We start from the raw sequence: 20,181 nt of genomic DNA, 5'->3' as shown, positions 1-20,181 counted from the left end.
AAGACTCTACTAAAAAAGTGAAAAAGTAGTCACAGACCAGGAGAAAATATTTGCAATGCATATATCTCACCAAGGACTTGTGTCCAGAATATATAAATAACTCCTTAATAACAATACGAAGCAAACGATACAGTTTTTCAAATGAGCAAGAGACTTGAACAGACATTTAGCAAAAGACTTATTATGAATGGCCAATAAAAACATTCTCAACAGCGTTAGTCATTAGGGAAATGTAAATTAAAACCATGAAAAAAAAAAAGCCCAAGAGCTATGACTTCACACCCACTAGAAGGGCAAAAGTTAAAAAGACAGACAATACCAGGTGTTGATGACAGTGCAGAGAAACAAAACCTCTCAGGATTGTTGCTGGAAGTGGAAAATGGTACAACTACTTTAGGAAAAAGTTTCGAGGTTGCTACTAAAGTCAACCTTCTATGTCCCCCTAACCCTACAATCCACTCCGGGTGTTCACCCGGCAGCCGTGAGTACCGCGCCCACCAGAGAACGCTCACAATTGCCGAGATCCGGACTTGACCCAAACACCTACTAACACGTGAGGGGATAAACGGATTGCACTGTGTTCTTACAAAGGAATGTTGCACAGCAACGAAAGGGAACGGAGGAGAGCGATGACAAGGGTGAGTCTCACAGGCATGAAGTTGAATGAAAAAAGCTAGACTCAAAAGAGAACTGAACACTGAATCATTCCGTTTATATAAAGTTCCAAACAAGGCAAAACTAATGTATGGTGAGAGATCTGGGATGGTGGTTACTTCAGGACAGCAGTATTGACTGATAAGAGGCATGTGGAGGCTTTCCGGGGCTGATCTGGGAGGTGGGTCCGCGGTGCTACGTCCGTAAAATTGAGCAGTCACTTTAGACGGGATGACTCGTCCCAGATTACCTGGAACTGTCCTGATTTTAAACTAAAAGTCCTGTCCTGGGGAAACCAGGATGGTTGGTCCCCCTAACTTTAGATTTTTGCACTTTACCATATGTATGCTATTCCTCAATTTTTATAAATCTGGAAAAGAAAGAAAAATCAATAAGCCAAAAAAAAAAAAAAAAAAAAGTCTGACGGCTCTCATTGCCCTCAGGATAAAGTCCAAACTCTTCTCATGGTACATGAAGCCTTTGCAGTGTGGCTCCTGTGTGCCTCCTCCTTTTCCCATCCCACCTCCCTCCTTCACTCCCCTCCAGCCGTGATGACAGCTGACAGCTCCCTGAACATGCCTGTTCTCTCTGGTATAAGCTGGTACCTCTGCCCAGAAGCCCTTTCCCCCGGGTAGTCCCAGTGAGACCCAACTCAGCCTTCAAGACTCAGCTTGGATACCATCAACTATAGGAAGCTTTCCCTGACACATGTCCAAGGTTTGGGATATGCCATAGCACATGTGTAAGCGCTGTGTTATTTATTTGTTCCTTTATTCAATAAAACATTATATTAAGCTCCTAGAAAGGTGCCAGGAAGTACCCAGCGCTGCAGGTCCTTGTGAACTGATCAGTGCATAAACAGACCTTGCGAGGAAAGTGCAGGCGTCTGGGAGACACTCTGAGACACCTTCTCACCCGCCCAGCTCTGCAGGCAGCTGGAGGGCTTCTCATGGCTATTTCAAGAAGGAGGAATAATAGACGGAAAATAACTTCTTTTAACCTCTTTCAACTCCCTAGACCTGCACCGATCCTAAGAAGCGCTCATTTTCTTTCAGCAAGCTTTAAAATAATTGAGTTTTCTTGCTTTCCTACTTTTTAATATCACCAGAAAAGATAGCAATATTCAGCAGCAGTAAACTGTCCACACTTGTAACAGCACTGCGTGTCATTTGCAAAGCTGTCTGAGGACGGAGGAAGTGGCGAGCAGCTCTGAGCAGATCCTCAGGTCAGACTACCTGAGTCTGCATCCCTGATCGACCACTTACCTACCACTTTGGGACCTTGACCAAGTCCGACCCTCTCTGAGCCTCAGTTTCTTCATTTGCAAGATTGGAATGACAGTAGTAACTTCCTCCAAGGGTTGCTGTAGAGATTAAATGAACCTGTATATGTAAGGGGCTTAGAACGGTGGCTGACAGACACACAGTCAGCAATCAGTACATGCAGCCATTCTTAGGTGGAATATGTAGAAAGACTAGGCAACATGGCAGACATTTGATGCCACCCACACCTACTCATCTCTCTTCTGAGCCCAGACTTACATTTCTAACATCCTAACGGATGCTCTCACCTGATTGAAATGTGAGTGGCCCAAATTCACAACAATCAATCCCAGATTCCCTTCTCCTTTCCTTTTTTTTTCCTTTGCCCAATTATCTGTTATCTAGACTAAAAATATCTCAATCATATTTCTTTCCATCCTCTTCCATTTCCAGTTATTCAACAAGTCTTGAAAATTCTCACAGCCATTCCTTTTTTTTTTTCTTCTAGTTCCACTGCCACTTCCAGAAATGGAATTTCAGGTCATCACTCATTTGAATTTCTTCCATTAGCCTCTTAACTCACTCCCCTCTAAATCAGACTGGTCTTCCTAAAACATCCCTTGATCCCATGTTCTCTTGCTCAAAAATCTTCAAGGGGCACCCAACTGTCCTTGGGAATCAGCCAAAACTCAACAGTCTGGCATTCAATGTCCATCACAATCTGATCAAAGCCTATCCTTTCAAATCAATTTCTTTTATCTTCTACACGAAACCTCTCTGTCAACTAGTCTAACGGATCTGCAGCACTGACTGGTAAACTGGGCTGGGACTCGGGCTAAGGTCCAAGGCCTATAAGGGGCCTCTTCCTTCTCTAAGTCCAAAGTAAAAGCTTAGCACCAGTCACTAACCCAGTTTGAATGAGGCAGAGACCCCAAATACTCACAGCCAAAGAGAAATGGAAGCGAGCAAGATGGCTCCTCCCACGCAGCAATCCCTGGGCTTCCCCTGCAGCCACATGGACAGAAAAGACAGAAGAGAGAACCACACCCAGGTGCATCAACCTTTTAAAATGCAGTGCTGTCGCCCACCACCAAAGCACGGCCTAGCATTGTCCTGAATCTGACCAATCGGATTTGTAACTCCACCTGGGGTGAAGAGAGGGAGCTGGAGTCCCAGTGTCTCTGCTCCTCTGGAGCCTAGACCTCATGGTGCTCACACCTCGTCACCTTTGCTCACATCAGTGACCTGCCTTGAACAACCTCCCCACTTTTCCTGCTGAAATTCTACTCATCCTTCAAGATCCAGAGTAACACTCTACCTCAAACTCATCTTCTGAATTCTAACAGCACTGATCACTTTGAATTCGATGCTGGCATCTCCTGCCTTGCCTTGGTAGCGCTGTCTTCCTGACTGCACTGACAGCTTCTTAGCCATAGGCCATGTCTCTGTGCAAGTCTTGGACTATTAATTAAGATTCTCTGGTCCGATGTTTTAGTCTAATACCAACTAGGCTTAATTAATATGTGTTGAAGAGTTAAATGTTTTGTGCATTAGGCTTCAAGTTATAGACCTCAGTGTGAAAGAGATCTAAAGATACGGGCCACATACGAGGATATTCATTGCTGCCATACTTATGATGGCAAAAAATTGAAAGCAACCAAGTGTCCATAAACAACGTAATGGATAAATAAAGTCTCTTGTATGTGTATGTTGAATGCCTACTCTGAATGCAAGTAATGATCCAGCTCTGGGTGTATCAACACGGATAAGTCCAAAAACACACGGCTCAAGAAGAACAAGCTTTACAACTATATTATAACCTGCCAGGTATGTAAATTTTTAAAACACAGATAAAATAGTCTGTCTCTGGATTCATGAATAAAAATAGGCTGTAAAAATATGAATCAAACCCACTCCTGTTCATACTCATCAGATGACAGAAGGGATTTGTCAGAGTCTTCAGACTATTTTCTGTAGTTTTTATTTTATTAAATGATGTAAACACAACATGATGTTTGTTATTATATTGCTCTTCGTCTTTTCCCATATTTTTTTTTTTAAAGATTTTATTTTTCCTTTTTCTCCCCAAAGCCCCCCGGTACATAGTTGTACATTCTTCGTTGTGGGTCCTTCTAGCTGCGGCATGTGGGACGCTGCCTCAGCGTGGTTTGATGAGCAGTGCCACGTCCGCGCCCAGGATTTGAAGCAACAAAACACTGGGCCGCCTGCAGCAGAGCGCGCGAACTTAACCACTCGGCCATGGGGGCAGCCCCGTCTTTTCCCATATTTTTTAAGCTTCTCAAAATGAAGAGAAACAGACAGAAAGATACCATTTGCTCTAGCCCCTATCCCATGGCTGGCATGCTGCGGCTCTCCCAGTTGTATGAATATAAAGACCCAGGAGGGAGGGCCTGAAGCCGTCCTGAGACTGGGGCATGGCTTGGGAATCGGTGCTGATGAAAGTTCACTAAATCCTTTTGATCAGCTAGTTTCCTAGATTTTCCTGTAAGTGAAAAGGGAGGCAGTGGGGGCAGGGCCAGGAGAAAGAGACAAACCTTTCCTGTCGGCCGGCTCTGGGGAAAGACTACACGTTGGTGCTCAACCTCAGAGAAGGAGATGTCTTATCCTTTGTTACCCCTTTTGGACTGACGCTGTTTCCAGCAAAGGTCTATACGTGTCTTTACACTGTCTGTAATAACAATAAGAAGAACACCTAACAATTTTCAAGGTCTTACTATGTACCAGACCTCATGCTGAGCACTTTACATACGGCTTTGCATCAGTGTGGATACTTCCAGCTGTGGGTATCATAAAACTCTATTCCAGTGGAGTTAAACAATAAAGGAATATGTTGGGTCACGTAACTTGGAGGCCAGAGACGGACAGCTCTTAGGACTAATTCATGCAGAGGCTCAACAATATCAGCCGAGGCCCAGGGGTCCATCCATATTTCTGCCCTTCTGTTTGAAGGTGCCGTTAGAAGAATGCCATAGAGTTGGGGCTGCATGCTCCCATGTGTGCGCCCACGGCCATCGGCTCAGGCCTGTCCATTCCTGACAAGTCTCTGTGGAGGGGACGGGGTTCTGTAAACTGTTTAGAGCCTCCAGCAGCTGGGGTGGAATGGATGCTGGGAAGATGCCACCATGCCTACCATACTTTCTCATCCATCCTCACTACGCCCCCGTGAGGCCAGTGCTATCACGATCTACACTTCACAGACGAGAAAATGAAACAACCAGAGATTAAGGTTTTACCAAGTGCCACGCCCTCCACAACTATACTGCACACCTTCCAGTCCCTCATGGAATGTGCTTACCCATGACTCATTAGTCTCCCAGGACGGGAGCCGAGAAGTCAACCGCATGGTCCTTCTGCCTCCAAAACCCTGAGGCACGGTCCAGGCCGGCGAGGGTCCCTTCCTTCGCCTCCTGACCCCTTCTCCTCTTCTCTGCACTGGTGCCAGCTCTTCTGCTCCAGGTCGCAGGCTGGGCTGTGAGAGACATGACTCCCCACTTTTCTGCTGTCTGCCCCCACCCTCCTCAGTCTTTGGGAAGCCAGCCCCGAAAAGTGGTTGCACTACTATTAATCTTTTTTGAAACAAATTACAGGAGTAAATAGAGGCTAAGAGCAATAACAACAAGCTTGGGAAATTTACAAAGGCTCCAGAATCTCACAGTCCTCTTAGTCATTGCTGGACCTCTTCCCAGCAGCTAGGCCTGAGGGCCTGCACGGGGGGAAGGGCGGCAGCCTTCCTGAGCTTGTGTCTCCCAGTCTTGGGGGCACATTTAAGGGCTTGTCCCCAAGGTCACCTCCTCAAGGGGACGTCCTCAAAGCATTCACCTGATGTCTTTGTCATCCTTCGAGGTTTCCTCCTTGAAAGCACTATGTCCACTGTGGAAGTCCAGTTTTCCTGGACGAGGTCACCGGTTCCCAGCAGTGCTCTGCACCAACATTCTGGGGCCCCAAATCAGGCACATGGGTCAAGGTCAGCCAGTGCCCTTCACAAGCCTCATGGGCAAGGGAGAACGTGCAGATGAGTGTGCAGACAACGCTTTTGCTCAATGGATCTTGTTCAAATGCAGCATCTGATTCAGCAGGTCCGCGGTGGGACTCCAGATTCTTCATCTCCAATGAGCTCCAGGGGATACTGAGGCTGCTGGTGCGTGGTCCACACTCAGAAGGGCAGGGGCGTGGAGGATGCTAATGTTGGCTGTGGGTCAGCCCTCCCATTGTGGACACCCCTGTGTTGGGGGCTTAGGGTCAAGGAATGGCCTGTGCTCCTGGGAGCCGGGTAGGTTAAAAGGCCATCGGTTCTGGCCTGACTTGAGGCTTGGTCATCACAGGCTGCCAGAGATGAGTAATGCCCATTTCCTCAGAGCTCTGAGAGGCTAGTCCCAAAGTGTGGAAGCTCCAGAAAGACAGACCTTCTCTCAAATGAAGGCCGGCTCCAGTAGCACAGAGTGTCCCTGACCCGGGGGTGGCCGAGCAGGCCTGAGAAAGATCCTTGCTGAGGGTGTGAGGGGCAGGAAAGATGGGGGGCAGAGGGAGTCCTTAAGGTTCCCCTTCAGCCCTGAGATTCCGTAAACAGAGTGAAGCACAGGGCTCCTCGCCAGAAAACAGTGATGAGTCAGGGTTTTCTTGCCTTCTCACCAACCTCCCATCCAGCCCAAATTTTCAGAATGATTGTGTGTGAGATCCAGTCTGTCATTGCAGCCCTGTTTATTTTGCATTTGTATTTCTCTCCCCGAATAAAGCCCTGCCTCCTTCTCTCAAGGGTCACAATGGGTTAATATCGTTGACACAGCCAAGGGGAGAGAGTGCAGTTTTAATGTGAGAAGAAAAATATTGACAGGTTTGTACAAGCGACAATAATTAACTCCACGCTCTGGTGATCCGCCAGCACATCTGTCTCTCCTTCCAACCTTCTTGCTCTTCTAGAAGTCTTAAAAATCCAGCTTTAGCCTTTAAAGGCAAAAAAATCAAAACAAAACACATGGTTTGGCTCTGAGAAATACCCTAGTCTTATGCAGTTTAAATTTGGTATCGTCTCTAAAAGATAACCGGATGCAGATGCTGTGGGTAAGAAACCGCTGTCCTGATGCCAGCCCGCATTGTCCATCCTCCCCTCCGACTGGCCAGGTTTCTGTCTCGGCGAAGGTCAAATATTAAAAGTCAGAGAGCTCAGAAACACAAGGAGCACTGCCTGAGCCACAGCGACAGAGGCAAGAGGGGCTCTGAAGGGAAGCAGAGCAACAGTGGGCAGACAGGAAGCAGGGGGGAGAAACGGCGGCTTGCAGCCAGCAGCGAGCTCGGCAGCCTGTCTCCGCCTTGGATGCTTCATGGTATTTTCAAAACACCAGTGGCAGAAGAGCCTGGTTAGGAGGGACATCTCTCATCTCGGATCCTCTCCCTGACAACGAAAACAGGGTGAGCACATTTGCATAACAGAAGACAGGGACAGATTGCCACTCCAGAAGGACTCGCAGGAGACCCGTCAGGAATGTTAAGAAGCAGGACAACCTCACAAACTGTGAAATGTTTCATGTACTGGGCTTGAGCTAGTTGATGGGGAAGGCTGCAATGGAAAGAAAGGAAACGTGGGCCATGTTCCATCTACGGACCCCCACCTTCTGAATGAATGGCTTTAGGACCCCAGAGAAAGCCCTCCCTCTGCCTATGGTCTCCCTTGAAAATGCCTCCAGGCGGTGAACCCCGCTGCTGCAGGGCAGAGAACGAGGGGGTTGCTGGAGCTTGGGAGCACTTTTCACGGCTCCCCTCCCCGCTGAGCCTGAGGGACCCCCCCCACCACCCCTTCTCACCTTCTCCTGACCTCAGCCCCCCACCTCCAAGCAGTGGGGACGTCCTTCCTCTCGAAGGCTCAGGGAGATGTGCTCCTGTTCTCATCACACTCAGGCCGCACCCAAGCATGATTTTCAGCAGACAGACCTGAGCGAGGCAGGGCGGTCAGCACAGTCCTCCAGGTCAGGCCCATGTGAGTTACGGAGGCCCTCAGGGCCCCTGCCAATTACTTTATTTCTCGTAAAATGCAACCTGGGTAAACAAACCAATTTTGGGAAGGTAGCTCCGTGGGTCGATTTCACCACAGACCGGCCAAGTCCTGTGTCCCCTGAAGACTCTGGATCTGAAGGAGATGAGCAGGCAGAGGGAGGAGGCGCAGGGCAGGGTCCGCTCAGGGCCGCGGGAAGCACACGCCTAATGTCTGGCGGTGCTGTGTTGGCTGCGGTCCCCGGCCCGCCCCGCAGGAGGACAGTGGGTGGGGATTGGATTCTGTCCCCACACTCCGAGAGGGGACAGTCCGCTATCCCCTAGAGAGGTTTTGGGCTACAGACACAAAGAATTGGAAAGAAATTGGCAGGACTTGGTGGGGCAGGCGGGGTCCTCGGGGGAGAGAGAAGCAGACAAGAGATTTAAAAGGGATCCTCTAAGCGAGCAGCAGAATGGGTCCTCCCCCTGCACCCTTGGGCCCCTCAGGCAGGAGGAGGAGGAGAATCTCTGCTGGCAAGGTGGGAGCTGCCAGAGCCGCCTGCCTGTGACTCAGGCTGGAATTTTCCTCCCAGGAAACAAAGATAGGGCGAGGTTTTTGTTGTTGTGGTCACTCATATCGACCTTCTATTGCTAGCTCTCTCTCTTCTCCCTCTCATAATACACACACGCACACACACACGCGCATATACACATATGTGTATAATAACTTAGGACACGTTAGACTAAGCCTGAAAGAAATGAAGCTGCCAGGCGTAAGCCCCTTGATTGACAGACGGGAACTGCCCCTTTTCTCTATAGCAGCTCTCCAACTTCAGGAGCATAAATGCCACCTGAGAAGCTTGGCAAACCATGAATCCTCAGTCCCCGTCCTCCGAGATTCTGGCTCAATGGGTCTAGAAGCATTTTTACTAATCACAGTATTCAGCAGTACCCTCTCTACAAAACAGAGAAGTCTGTACACGCAGGTCTTGCTAAGCAACAAGCTAAGGGGGAAATGGACTCAGAGACACGCAGCTCCAGCCTGCACCCATGCCCAGCAGAGACGCTCAGGTGCCTTCCAGCCGTCGGGGCCCAGATTTCACAGGAAGCCGTCAGGTGGTACGAAGTGATGTCTGCAGTCGGAGCTCGTGGTGTTGGATCTCAGGACTCTCCACCGTGGGGTTAACGGTGTGTTGCTGCAGATGACGGATGACGCGGGGCCTCAGTCTGGAGCAGCAACTGCTCCAGGGCGCCTACAGCCAGCTCCAGTCGCTGGCTGTTGAGGTTTGGAGGGGCCAGCCTCGGGGTTTCTACACAAGAGCACGTAGCTCATTTCTTTCAAAGAAAGCAGCATGTGAGGCTCTACAGACACATCGTTTGGAAACTGACGGCCCGTTATCAGTCTTAGGTAGGAGTTTCAGGTCAGCTCCTCCATTCTTGAAAGAATGAACCCAGAGGGACTCGTGATTCAAATGTAATCATCGGTCTCTCAAATGTCTTCTAGACCAGTGCTGTCCAACTGAAATGTAGAATATAATGTGAGCTACATTTGTAATTTTAAATCTCTATTTGCTGTACTAAGAAAGTAAAAAGAGAGATATGAAACGGATTTTAATAATATATACTATTTAAGCCAACATATCCAAAATATCATCGCTTCAACATGTAATCAATATTTTTTAAATTACCAATGAAATACTTTACTTTTTTGTGATAAATCTTCAAAATCTAGTGTGTATTTCACACTTAAATCACATCTTAATTCGGACTAGCCATGTTTAAGCGCTCGATAGCCATGTGTGGCTGGTGGCTACTGCGCGGACAGCGTGTGTCGACCATGGGCCAACCTGGGACGGGGAGAGGGCTGACGTGGTGTCTACTGGGCACGCAGTGAGGAGGCACAAAGAGAAGCTGAGGGGGTTGACCCATCCCCCCCATCCATGAAGAAAGCTATTGGTTCTCCCTTCAAAATATATTCCGAATCCCACCGCTTGTCACCGCTACCACGCTGCCACCCTGATCCAGGTCACCACTGCTCATCCAGATGGCTTCCGACTGGCCTCCCTTGTCTCTGCCTTGCTCCCTCTAGTCTATCCTAACACAGCAGCCAGACTGATCCAGCAAAGTGTACGTCAGATCATGTGCTTCCTCTCCTCAAAGCCCTTCAGAGAATGTCCTTCTCACTCAGGGTCAAAGTCACAGTTTTTCTAATGGACCACCAGGCCCTGCGTGTTCTGCCTCCTCCCCTCCCCTAGTTACCTCTTCTTCTACTCTCTTCCCTTTTCTCTCTGCTCCAGCCCCCTGGGCTCTTTGCTGTTCATCAAACACTCCCTTACCCTTCCATCTTTGGAACATACTGCCTGTTCCTTCTCCTGGAATGTTCTTCCCTCAGATACAAGACGTCTTCAAGCCTAACTCCTTCGCCTCCTTCAAGTTTTTGACTGAATGACATCTTCGTCTGAGATTTGCCCTATGTTATCATGCAAATTGCCTGCCTTCCACCATGCTGCTCCTCCCCTCCACACGGGGAGTCCCCCCGCCTGGCTCCACGATGTGATATACTCACCTGTGTTTGTTGTTTAGCATCTGCCTCTTCCCCAGATGCATATTTCATGAAGGCAGGAATCTCTATCTGTTTGCTCATTGCTCTATCTGCAATGCCTGGAACAGGGCCTGGCACAGAGCAGGTGCTCAGCAAAGGTCTGTTGAACGAATGAGTGAGTGAAGGAAGGTGGAGGCAGCTGTGCCTCAGCCCTCCATCAGTGAAGAGGGCCCAGTCCCTCCCTCCCAGCCGTCTTCCTCGTCTTCCCACCGCATCGCAAGTGTTCCAAAGGAACAGCCGGATCAGCGTTAGTTAATCATCTCATTGAACAAAGTCTTCTCTTGGAGCAATGATTCTTGACGGGTTTCCTTTTTGGTTTTGTTTTTTAATCACGGACACCCTTGCAATGAATGTTCTCCCCAAACATCCATGGAGATGCAGTTTCACAACCCATTTCAGGGAGAGCGTAGGCCTCAGATGCCAGTCACCAGAGGCCAGGGCCCTCACGTGCGGAGTCCCCGCCCTGGAGCTTCACCCACGCGCAGTTTTCCTGTCTTTGAAATCAAATCTTTCTGCTGCTCCAAAAACAGAAACTATATCCAGAAAGGAATCTCAGAGCTCTCCAGCCACAATCAAACTTGGATGGTGATACCATCAATCTCCCCAGCTCCAGACAGCACTGGCCTGACTGGTCTTCGTGAGGCAGGCAGGTCAATATCTCCATCCGGAAGTTCTTCCTAACCTTTCATCTAAATGGCTCCTGTTTTAGGGTTAACCAGCCCTCTCTAGTCAGATCTCCGGGGAAAACAAAAAACCGAGTGCTCATCTCAAAAAGCAGATTTAGGTGCCCCCATTCCCGCCCCCAAGTTCCTTTAGGCAAAATAAACAGCCCCTTTGGCCTATTATCCAAGCCAGCATTCCCTGAAACGCCTTTGCTCTGGAGGCTGCAGCCTGGGCCAGAGCCAGCCCAGGGATGCGTCCATGAGCCCCAGGGGAGCAAGAACTGACGGAGAAGGGAGGCCCCCGGGGAGGAAAGAACCACGTCGTCCGGGCAACGCTTCTCCTTTGCCTAGAAATGTGGCAGGTGATGGCTGAGAAAGGCCCAGAGCAGGGCCGGTTCTTCACCCCCTTCTCAGAAGGGCTGCCAGCTCCACAATCTTAGTTTGGGGCAATTAATGTGTTTTTATCTCAGTCAATCAGATAGTAATCTTCACACAGGCCTTTGGTCAAAGGAATGAGATAAAAGATGTTTGCAATATTCTGAGTTTTAGCTATTCATTCACTATAGCCTGAAATCTTTAGGAATGCCTTGCAAAGGAAGTTCACAGAGCTCCTTTTCCGAAGCGTGATTACATCAGAGAACAGTCAAACTCCTGGGTCAGAAACGAAACCACCTGGAATTCTCGAAATCAAGTCAAAGCATACCAGTCTGTGTCTTCCCAAAGCAAATCCTCATAAAAGGCAGGCTGGAATAAAACACGGAGTTTCTATCTGTGCCTGATCAGAGGGTTGGGACAGAAATTGTTCCATCAATATTTTTTGTTGGGATTGCAGTTTATTTATAAGAAAATACCAAGGGGCTTTGATTAATTGTAAGACTTCCTAAAGGAGCCAGAATTGCACAAGCGATGAAACTGAGGAGAAACACGTTGAATTCCCTGGAGAACTTGGAGAGTGAACGGCAAGTGGAATCGACGCATCGACTGTTCCCGTCTGTCTTCCTTTCACTACCTGAGGCTGACGAGGGCTCGGGAAGCCTGGCGTTTCAGAAACTCCCAGACATCAGCCAGCCCCGTGGCTCCCTGGCTGCCCACGGAGACTGACCTCCTCCACCACCACCTCATGTGCGGGCAGCTGGAGCTTCTCTCATTCCCTCGATGACGACACACCACTGATGGAAAGTCACGAGCTCCCAAGACCCAACTTGCTGAAAGGGTCCCTCTGACTGGCATACGGTTCACACTTTTCTGGACCCAGACTGTTGAGGGTGTCGCACAATGACAGTTGGCCCCACACCTGTGTAATGGCATCCTTTTTCTTTTTGTTTGTTGTCTTTCTATTGTTTAGACTAATTGCTGTAGAACAACACTGTTATTCTACACAGCAATGGGATGAAGGAAAACTATGAAAGATTTGGGGAAATATTATAATTTAACAATTTATGCGTATTTTTAGAAGGTGCTACACTGGCCTGAGTAACAGATGCTCAGAATCCAGACTGGAGACTGTCAAGGAAGAAAAACTTTTCCTCTACCCTCTTAGGTTCAGTAATTGGAGGCCTGTGAATTAAAGCAATGAAAGGTTAACAAGAGAAAATGCACACAGCTTTTATTAATATTTTATGTGCATGGAAATTCACAGAAAAGTGAAACTCCAAGAAGTGGCTAGACTTTGGAGCTTATATACCATTATAACAAAAGAAAGGGGATTTGGGCTTCAATGGACAATAGATTGTGGGGCTGTGACTAGGAAATATTTGGGGGAATTAATAGAAGATAAGGGTTATTTTAGGTAGGTCTGTTTATGCCTGCTTCTTTTGGTGTCTACTGTCTCCAGTGATTAAAATGCTCTCTCTCCAACTCCTGATACAGGGGCAGAGAGGGAGGAGACCCCTCCATCAGGGAAATTTATGCCCTGCTTTTAGGCAGAAGAGGAAGGCAGAGAATTCTTCCTGCACCTGTTGATTCTTAATTGCTTTTAGCTCAACACAATCCTTATGCCAGAGCGGCATGTTTTCGGGTGGCATCTCCTGGTCCCCTTCAGGATCATCCTCCAGGCTGTTGTACAGGAAGGTTAGATCCCTGTAGTAATCTACCTTGATTATGGGCAGAAGGGTGACCCTCTCTTGCTGCAAAGGCGGTGGGGCAGGATTTGATCGGAAAATTAGACTCTGTTCCCTCCTTTGGCAGCGCTCACAAAAGTCTCCACCCCCAGAAATACTGGGAAGGAGAAACTGACTGCCCGTAGTAACCAGCATCCTCCCTTGAGTGAGCTAATTAGAGAATAGGGGCTGTGGGGGCAGCACTCCGTTTTTGATGGGAAGGACTGAGCTCTGGGGAGTTGCTGGGAAACTCACCTTCTGGGACACACTCGCTGACTCCTGGAAATGGGAACACAAAGGGGATAAAGGTGACCCAGGGGAAATGTCCTGGGATCGGATCACAGGGCCTGTGCACAGGCTTTTCCTCAGCTTTTGAGCTCTGTCCATAAATGTGTCCAACCTCTTCCTCCTATGGGGAGGTGGAGAACCCTGAAGGTCATCCTTGAGGCTGTAGGCTGGAGAGGTTGTTTGGGTTAGAGGACCTTAAGAAATCCTTCCTTAAGAAAAAAAGGTCAGTAATTATGCTCATTTTGAGGAATTTTAATACTTTTTGTTTATGCATACGTGTATATCCCAAGACATGAAATAAAAAGTCAGTCTTCCCTTTAGCTATTGGAGTCCAATTTCCTAATATGTCAAGGTTGTGAAGTTTACCACTTGGATATTATGAATTAGGTCTTCATTAGAATAAGTGGAAATCTTGCCTTTCTTTGTAGGAAATACAAGGCATGAATGTGTACTATATTTTGAGACGTGAATGAAAGAGGAAAAGTTTTTGCGCCCTTTTTATAGAAGCGTTGCGCAGTTTGTTTGTTTGGTTTGGTTTGGTGAGGAAGATTGGCCCTGAGCTAACATCTGTCGCCTATGTCCCTCTTTTTCTTGAGGACGATTGTCACTGAGCTAACATCTGTGCCCATCTTCCCCTATTTTATGTGGGACGCCACCACAGCCTGGCTTGATGAGCAGTGTGTAGGTCCACGCCTGGGATCTGAACCCTCAAACCCCGGGCTGCTGAAGCAGAGCACACGAACTTTACCACCACACCACCAGGCCGGCCCCCATGCTCAGTTTTAAGCTTATTTCAAGTTTAAATTAGTGATTATTTCTCCTAAAGTAGAATTGAATCTGGTACTCCCAACCACGAGGGCTGGGATAATCCAAGCTACCTTAGCAAGCAAAAGAGCAGACTCTCAGAGAAGCTGTGCCTGGTTCCGACTAACGGCTGTGCCCATTTGGAATGTGATTTTTGCACCCTAAAAATTGCTAAGAACCAGGCCCTTATTTTGTTCTCCATGTCCTGGAAACAGATCTTTATTCTCTGCCTCACAAGACCTGGGCAGAGGGGGTTGGCTGGAGATCTTAGGACAGGATGAAAGGAAGTGGATTAGAACATTCTGATAGTTGGAATGCAGCCTGAAATAAGATATTTTAAATAGGCGTGCAGTTTGGTACTGGATGATGCTGCAAAAGAGTGGGCAAGGGCAGGTGTGGAGGAAGATATGGAGAAGGAAACAGGTCCAAGTAGTGGCCTCACATGGAAGAATCTGGATCTTTCTAAACATTTTTTGGTCCATAGGGAGAAAGATAGGATGAGCTTTTAGATAAACCCTTAAAATTCAAAATTGTTGTACAAGAATGTTCATAGCAGCATTATTCACAACAGGCAAAAGTGGAAACAGCCCAGATGTCCAATGACCAGTGAATGGATGGACAAAATGTGGGCTAGCCATTCAATGGAACAGCACTTGGCAATATAAAGGAATGAAGTGCGGTTACGTGGCATGACATGGACGAACCTCAACAATTTTATGCTCAGTGAAAGAAGTCTTACAGATAGTATACGACTCCATTTTTCTAAACTGTCCAGAACAGGCAAACCCATGGAGACAGAAAGTGGATGAGAGGTTGCCTAGAGCTGAGGGCGGGAATGGGGCGTGATGGCAAACGGACGTGAGATTTCTTTTGGGGGTGATGGAAATGATATAAAATCAGATTGTGGTTATGGTTGCGTAACAGTAACCTTACTGAAAATTATTGAATTCTAGATAAATGAGTGAATTTATAGCGTGAAATTTACTTCAACAGAGCTGTTAATAAAAAAGCTACCCTCTGACTGTAGTCGTCTTTGTTGTTATTGTTATTATTATAGTGTTCTAGGACTCTGTGTACCAGGTAGTGTTTATTACGACTTTAAACAAATTCCTGGGCTTCCCTTGGGCGACAGGTTTCAGCTTGTTTTTCTTCTTCGGCACCAGAGCCGTGCTCAGATGTTGCTCCGAGGGCAGAGCAGTTGGGCCCCTGGGGATCTCAGGACGCTGGGATTGCCTCCCTCCTCAGCACCCCATCCTCACAAGAGCGTTACCTCTTCTCTTGCTGTGAGCCCACTGCTGCTCCTCTAAGCCCAGAGCCGGTGGGATGGTCGCTGTGGGGGATCTCTGGGCCTCGAGGATGAAGCGCATCTCGCGGTGAAGCAGAGCAAGGAGAGACTTCTGGTGGAGGCAAAGGGTGCAGGAGTGTGGGGCGTAACCTCACCCATCCACAACCCTGATGTCTAGGACAAGGAAGGCTAATAACTCAGACTGGAGGAGAAGGTTCACATCCGCTCCGCTGACGTCATCTCTTCAAGGCAGGAGGTTCTGAATTGCTACGAGTAGCCTCATATTTACATGATGGCTTTCCTAGGCTTTTTTCCTATTACCCTTAGCAAATAGCTTCAGAATAACATTGTTATTTCCAGCAAACCCCTCTCCTTAGGATCCGGTCTAAGCATGTGTAATATTTGGGTTTTTTGCTTCTTCAAAGCATAACCCTGAGCCTCGTGCTAGTGTTTCAAATCTTTGGCCATCGAGGAGGAGACAGGGTCCCAGACAAGCTGGGCTTAGGGACCTCTCCCGTCCCTTCTGTCACAGGTCACAGTGAGGAAGGGGGCTAGACCGGGAGCAGGGTTCAAGGCTGTAGCTTATAAAATCTTGGTGAAATCTTCGTGGTCTGACTTGGGCTAGGACAAGGGGCTGCCTGCTTTCCACGTCTCCTGAATTTCCAAACCCACCATGTCAGCAGTCCACCACAGCAGCCCAGGGCTCCTGAGAACCACACCATAGAGCAGGCAGACATAAAAAATAAATTCTGTGGTGCTTTTTACTCATCAATCCTATTTCCATCCTCTGGGGCCCGGACAGAACAGGTCAAAGCCCTCTTCAACGTGCCAGCCCCCAGAGAGTTGAAGACGTCTATCAGACACATTTCTTCTGAGACTCCTTTAGTCTAGGCTAAATATCCCTGGTGTACAAGATACGCCTCGGAAGACGAGAATTTTCAGTCTCCCTGGAAGAATTTTGTTATTCTCTCTCCTACAGTGTGCTCCCGTGTTAAGGTCTGATCTGACTAGAGATGAACATGACGTGACCATCACCCTCCTCATTAACGACAATGACAGTTACTCGTGGGAAATATAAGCAGTGCAGAGAAAGACTTCTGTCTGGCAGGAGAGAAAGCTGTCATCTGTGGCGTTGCCTGTGCGGACTCTGGCAGGTGCTCTCGAAACAGCAGCCCGCAGAGCAGGATGGACGAGGGGCGTTTCTGTTCACTCTTCGGGCTCACTCTAGGGTCCACCCATTCCAGATATCACCCTGAAGAGGCTCTTTCCTTTGAAAGCTTAGAAAGGAGCAAAAGATGATTAATTGTAAGGGCCTAACCCCAGTTTCTGCAAAAGGAGGTGAAGGGGGTTTTGCCTGAGAGTTGACCAAGCTGGAGTAAGTCTAACAGCAACTAACAAGCAATCGGCTGTGATGCTGCCTTCTAACCCTCCTTCACTGAGGAGCCACCGAGAGCCTTCCCCAGGGGCGAGGAGGCAGCAGCCTGTGTCCTGGTCCTTGCATCACCCTAGGTCTGCATCACGCCCCCATTCCCTGCTGGGCCACGCCGTCCAGGTCTGGAGCACCTCTGAGGTGTCCTGACGGCTTTCTTTAGAGGACCGTTGAGGACTCATGAGCATTGTCTGCCGTTGCTTCAAGCTTGCTTATGTGCGACCTTCAGGAGCGGCCTTGCTGAGCGTGTCTGGGTTCCTCTAACGAGCACCCTGCACAGCTGCACTCTGGGATCCGCGGATCCCCCGGGCTCTGCAGCCACGGGCACAGCTTGCAGCGGGCGGCGAGGAGCCCGCTGGGTCAGCCTTTCCCACTCAGGAGCCTTCAGAGGTTCACAGGCGGTCCTTGGAGGAAGACTCAACGTCAGCCGTGGGTGTGCTTCTCACACGTGTGTCGTATGAGTACGTGAGAAAGACACTAAGTGCGTTTGCACCGTTGTTCCTACTGTAATGTGAGAACCAGGCTTTCTTCACACCCAAGACTGTGAGAAATCACCACTGCAGGAGCATGTGCCTTTTAAGCTCAGCAGCACTGACCAAGCAAACATTGCATGGACATGTGTCTTTGGGGTACCTTGTCTCACAAATGTAACACACATCTGTGATGTGTGATAGTTAGGAGGGCTTTTAATACCAGGAAATAGAAAACTTGGTGAACACTGGCTTACACAGTTAACATTTTGGTTTTCCGACCTGGTGAGTGGTCGGCAGGCAGGCAGCAGCAGGCCGGCTCAGCTGCCTGTGACTGGACCCAGGATCCATGTCTTCCCGGTTCTCTGCTCAGGCACCTTCAGCATGTTGTCTCAGGATCCACAAGATGCGGGCTGCCCTTCCAGGCAACACGTTCACACAAGAAGCAAGCAGAAGGGAGAGAGGGTGTGGCTCCAGAAAGCACTTCCTCTTGTGTCTGTCCTTTTATCTGAAAACAAAATCTTTCGTAAAACCCCCCTTGCAGACTTTACCCACATATTTCATTGTGAACATTGGATCCCATGGCCATGGCAGGCTGCAAGGGAGCGGGCAAGCGGCTACCTGGCGAAAGGAAGATCATTACAACTGGTTTAAGGAACTCGAGGCCCATGGAGAGGAGAGGGCATGTTGTCTCCCGCAGGCAGAGGGTGTGGGAGCGGAGACCACAGGGTGAGCAGCACAGAGGGAGCACAACAACCTTGTCCACTGAGCACACGCTGCACAGACCCGTGTCCTGTGGGCCAGATTCTGAGAAGAGAAAGTCTTAAATGAAAAGCCAGGTCTTACTCTTCAACTCTCTCTGAATCAAATCAACACAACACCAGACTTCGACAAAGGAAAAATAAATAACTGTGGATTTAGGCTTCTAAAAAAAAAAATGAGACTGAAGGATACAAATAAGGCAATTAATGGTTTTTAGAGAAAACTGTGAAGAGTATGAGACAATCACTAACCATGGAGGCGCTGCTTGTTGTTACTTTTCTGCAAGGTCTCTGAAAACAGAATTTCTCCAATTATGCTAAAAACGAACAAAAAGGATGGACATGACACTTCACTTAATGGGCATACATAACAATGGTTCCTATACTCTACAAATATTTGATTAAAACACTGCTCACTTTTTAAAAGTTGATGCGTGATAGTTAGGAGGGCTTTTAACACCAGCAAATAGAAAACTTGGTGAACACTGGCTTACACAGTTAACATTTTGGAAAGTTGTTCACGTCATTATTTACAAGCACAATTGTACTTGCCAGGGGCAGTATTGTTGAGTGACACTGGGCATGAGTTCCAGAACCGGGGGGACCTGGGCTCCCGTTCTAACGTGGCTCTTGTCAGCCTTGGTCCATGGGCCGTGCGTCCCTGCAAAGTGGGGTGATAACAGCCCTGACCTCGTGGCCCACAGAGCGTGTTAAAGGAGCCAGTGCATAGGAAGCACTTAACGTATTTCCAGGCACAGGGTGAGCCCTCAATTTGTGGAGCTCAGTATTTTCCTTGTTTTTGTTCTGAATAAAATAAAAGCATTGGGACCTAATTTTGATTGCTACTTATAACAATTTATTTGTGAAATCTTGTTTGCTGTTGTTTACTTTAATTCAAGCATGCGTTATGTTTTGTGACCTCTCCCTGCTGGTGTTCTGCCAAGAAAGTATGATTTTAAAAATATTCAGTCGCCCGTTCTGATAACAGCCCTCTAATTAGACTGTGACCTAAAAAGCCTATGGCCGGAGATCAGGCCACACATAACGGAGTCGCTGGGATCTCCTGGGTGGCCTGGCCGATGCCCCTGGACCACAGCACCCCTGGCTGCAGCGCCTCCGGGCGTCATTAACCCTCTGAGCCCGCACCGTAGGCTCCCACGCGGCAGCTTTGGGGCGGTACGAAGAAGGGCTGAGTTGTGCTGGCTTTTCTTCCCCGGACTCTCCAAGTTTCTTCTAAGAAATCTCGTCTTGGCCCACAGGTTCTTGAAAAGTTCATCTTTTGGCCCCAAGTCTAAAGTGGGACTATCCTATTATCCGGTCCACACTATTCCGCTTCGCTTTCAAGGATATCATGAGACACTTCGTCAGACACGTCGTTCAAGTCCACGCACAGCATGTCTGCCTAGACGAGCGGTCTGGCAAAGGCACTGAGGTTAGCTTGAAACGTTTATTTAGGCGACTTCTCTCTCCCCTGTTAGACAGTAAGAGCCAACAAGATTGAAACCATGTTTATTTGGTCACAATATTAAAGACAAAATAAATAATTTTCGAGAAACTTGCAGACAGACTGATAAACTAAACCCATCTGACTCTGAGTGATGACCAGCTGTTTTTTCTCTATGTTCTCATGCCCGTCCTTTAATAACTATTTTCTAGAAAAGTGCCCGCAATCAATGTGAAAGCCACCACCACCGCGTGGAGCCCATCTCTGCCTTCTCCGGCCTGATTCTCCTTGCTATCATCACGCTTTGAGGAAGCTCCAGACATCCGTAACCTACCTGACCACAACGGGGGCGAATGCGGGACGGCATTCCTCCTGTCAGGCAGTCTAAGCACAGCTAAAACCAGATGCAAATAAAGTCACCTGGAACGAAGTGGGG

At 48.3% G+C, this 20,181-nt stretch overlaps 1 long non-coding RNA gene across 6 annotated transcripts in view; it reads right to left on the bottom strand.

Moving 5' to 3' along the window:
* The window catches only part of LOC106838044 (uncharacterized), a 48,054-nt gene extending 35,592 nt beyond the window's left edge, over positions 1-12,462 (bottom strand). Inside the window, exons 1-4 of one of the 6 annotated variants that reach the window (XR_001399772.3) lie at positions 7,736-9,467; positions 5,233-7,326; positions 2,860-2,921; positions 1,920-2,017 (exon numbers count right to left, since the gene is read on the bottom strand). This is a non-coding gene — a long non-coding RNA (uncharacterized lncRNA). Of the gene's footprint in view, positions 1-1,919; positions 2,922-3,954; positions 7,327-7,735 lie in introns of those variants that run through there. The other 5 variants (XR_011506068.1, XR_006532835.2, XR_011506069.1 and 2 more) reach the window with 5 other exon arrangements.
* Positions 12,463-20,181: the final 7,719 nt, after the last annotated feature.

The sequence above is a fragment of the Equus asinus genome, chromosome 9 (genome assembly GCF_041296235.1).
Source record: "Equus asinus isolate D_3611 breed Donkey chromosome 9, EquAss-T2T_v2, whole genome shotgun sequence".
Classification (NCBI taxonomy): domain Eukaryota; kingdom Metazoa; phylum Chordata; class Mammalia; order Perissodactyla; family Equidae; genus Equus; species Equus asinus.
The sequence above is the reverse complement of the archived record's forward strand: the minus strand, read 5'-3'. Positions and strand labels throughout refer to the sequence as shown.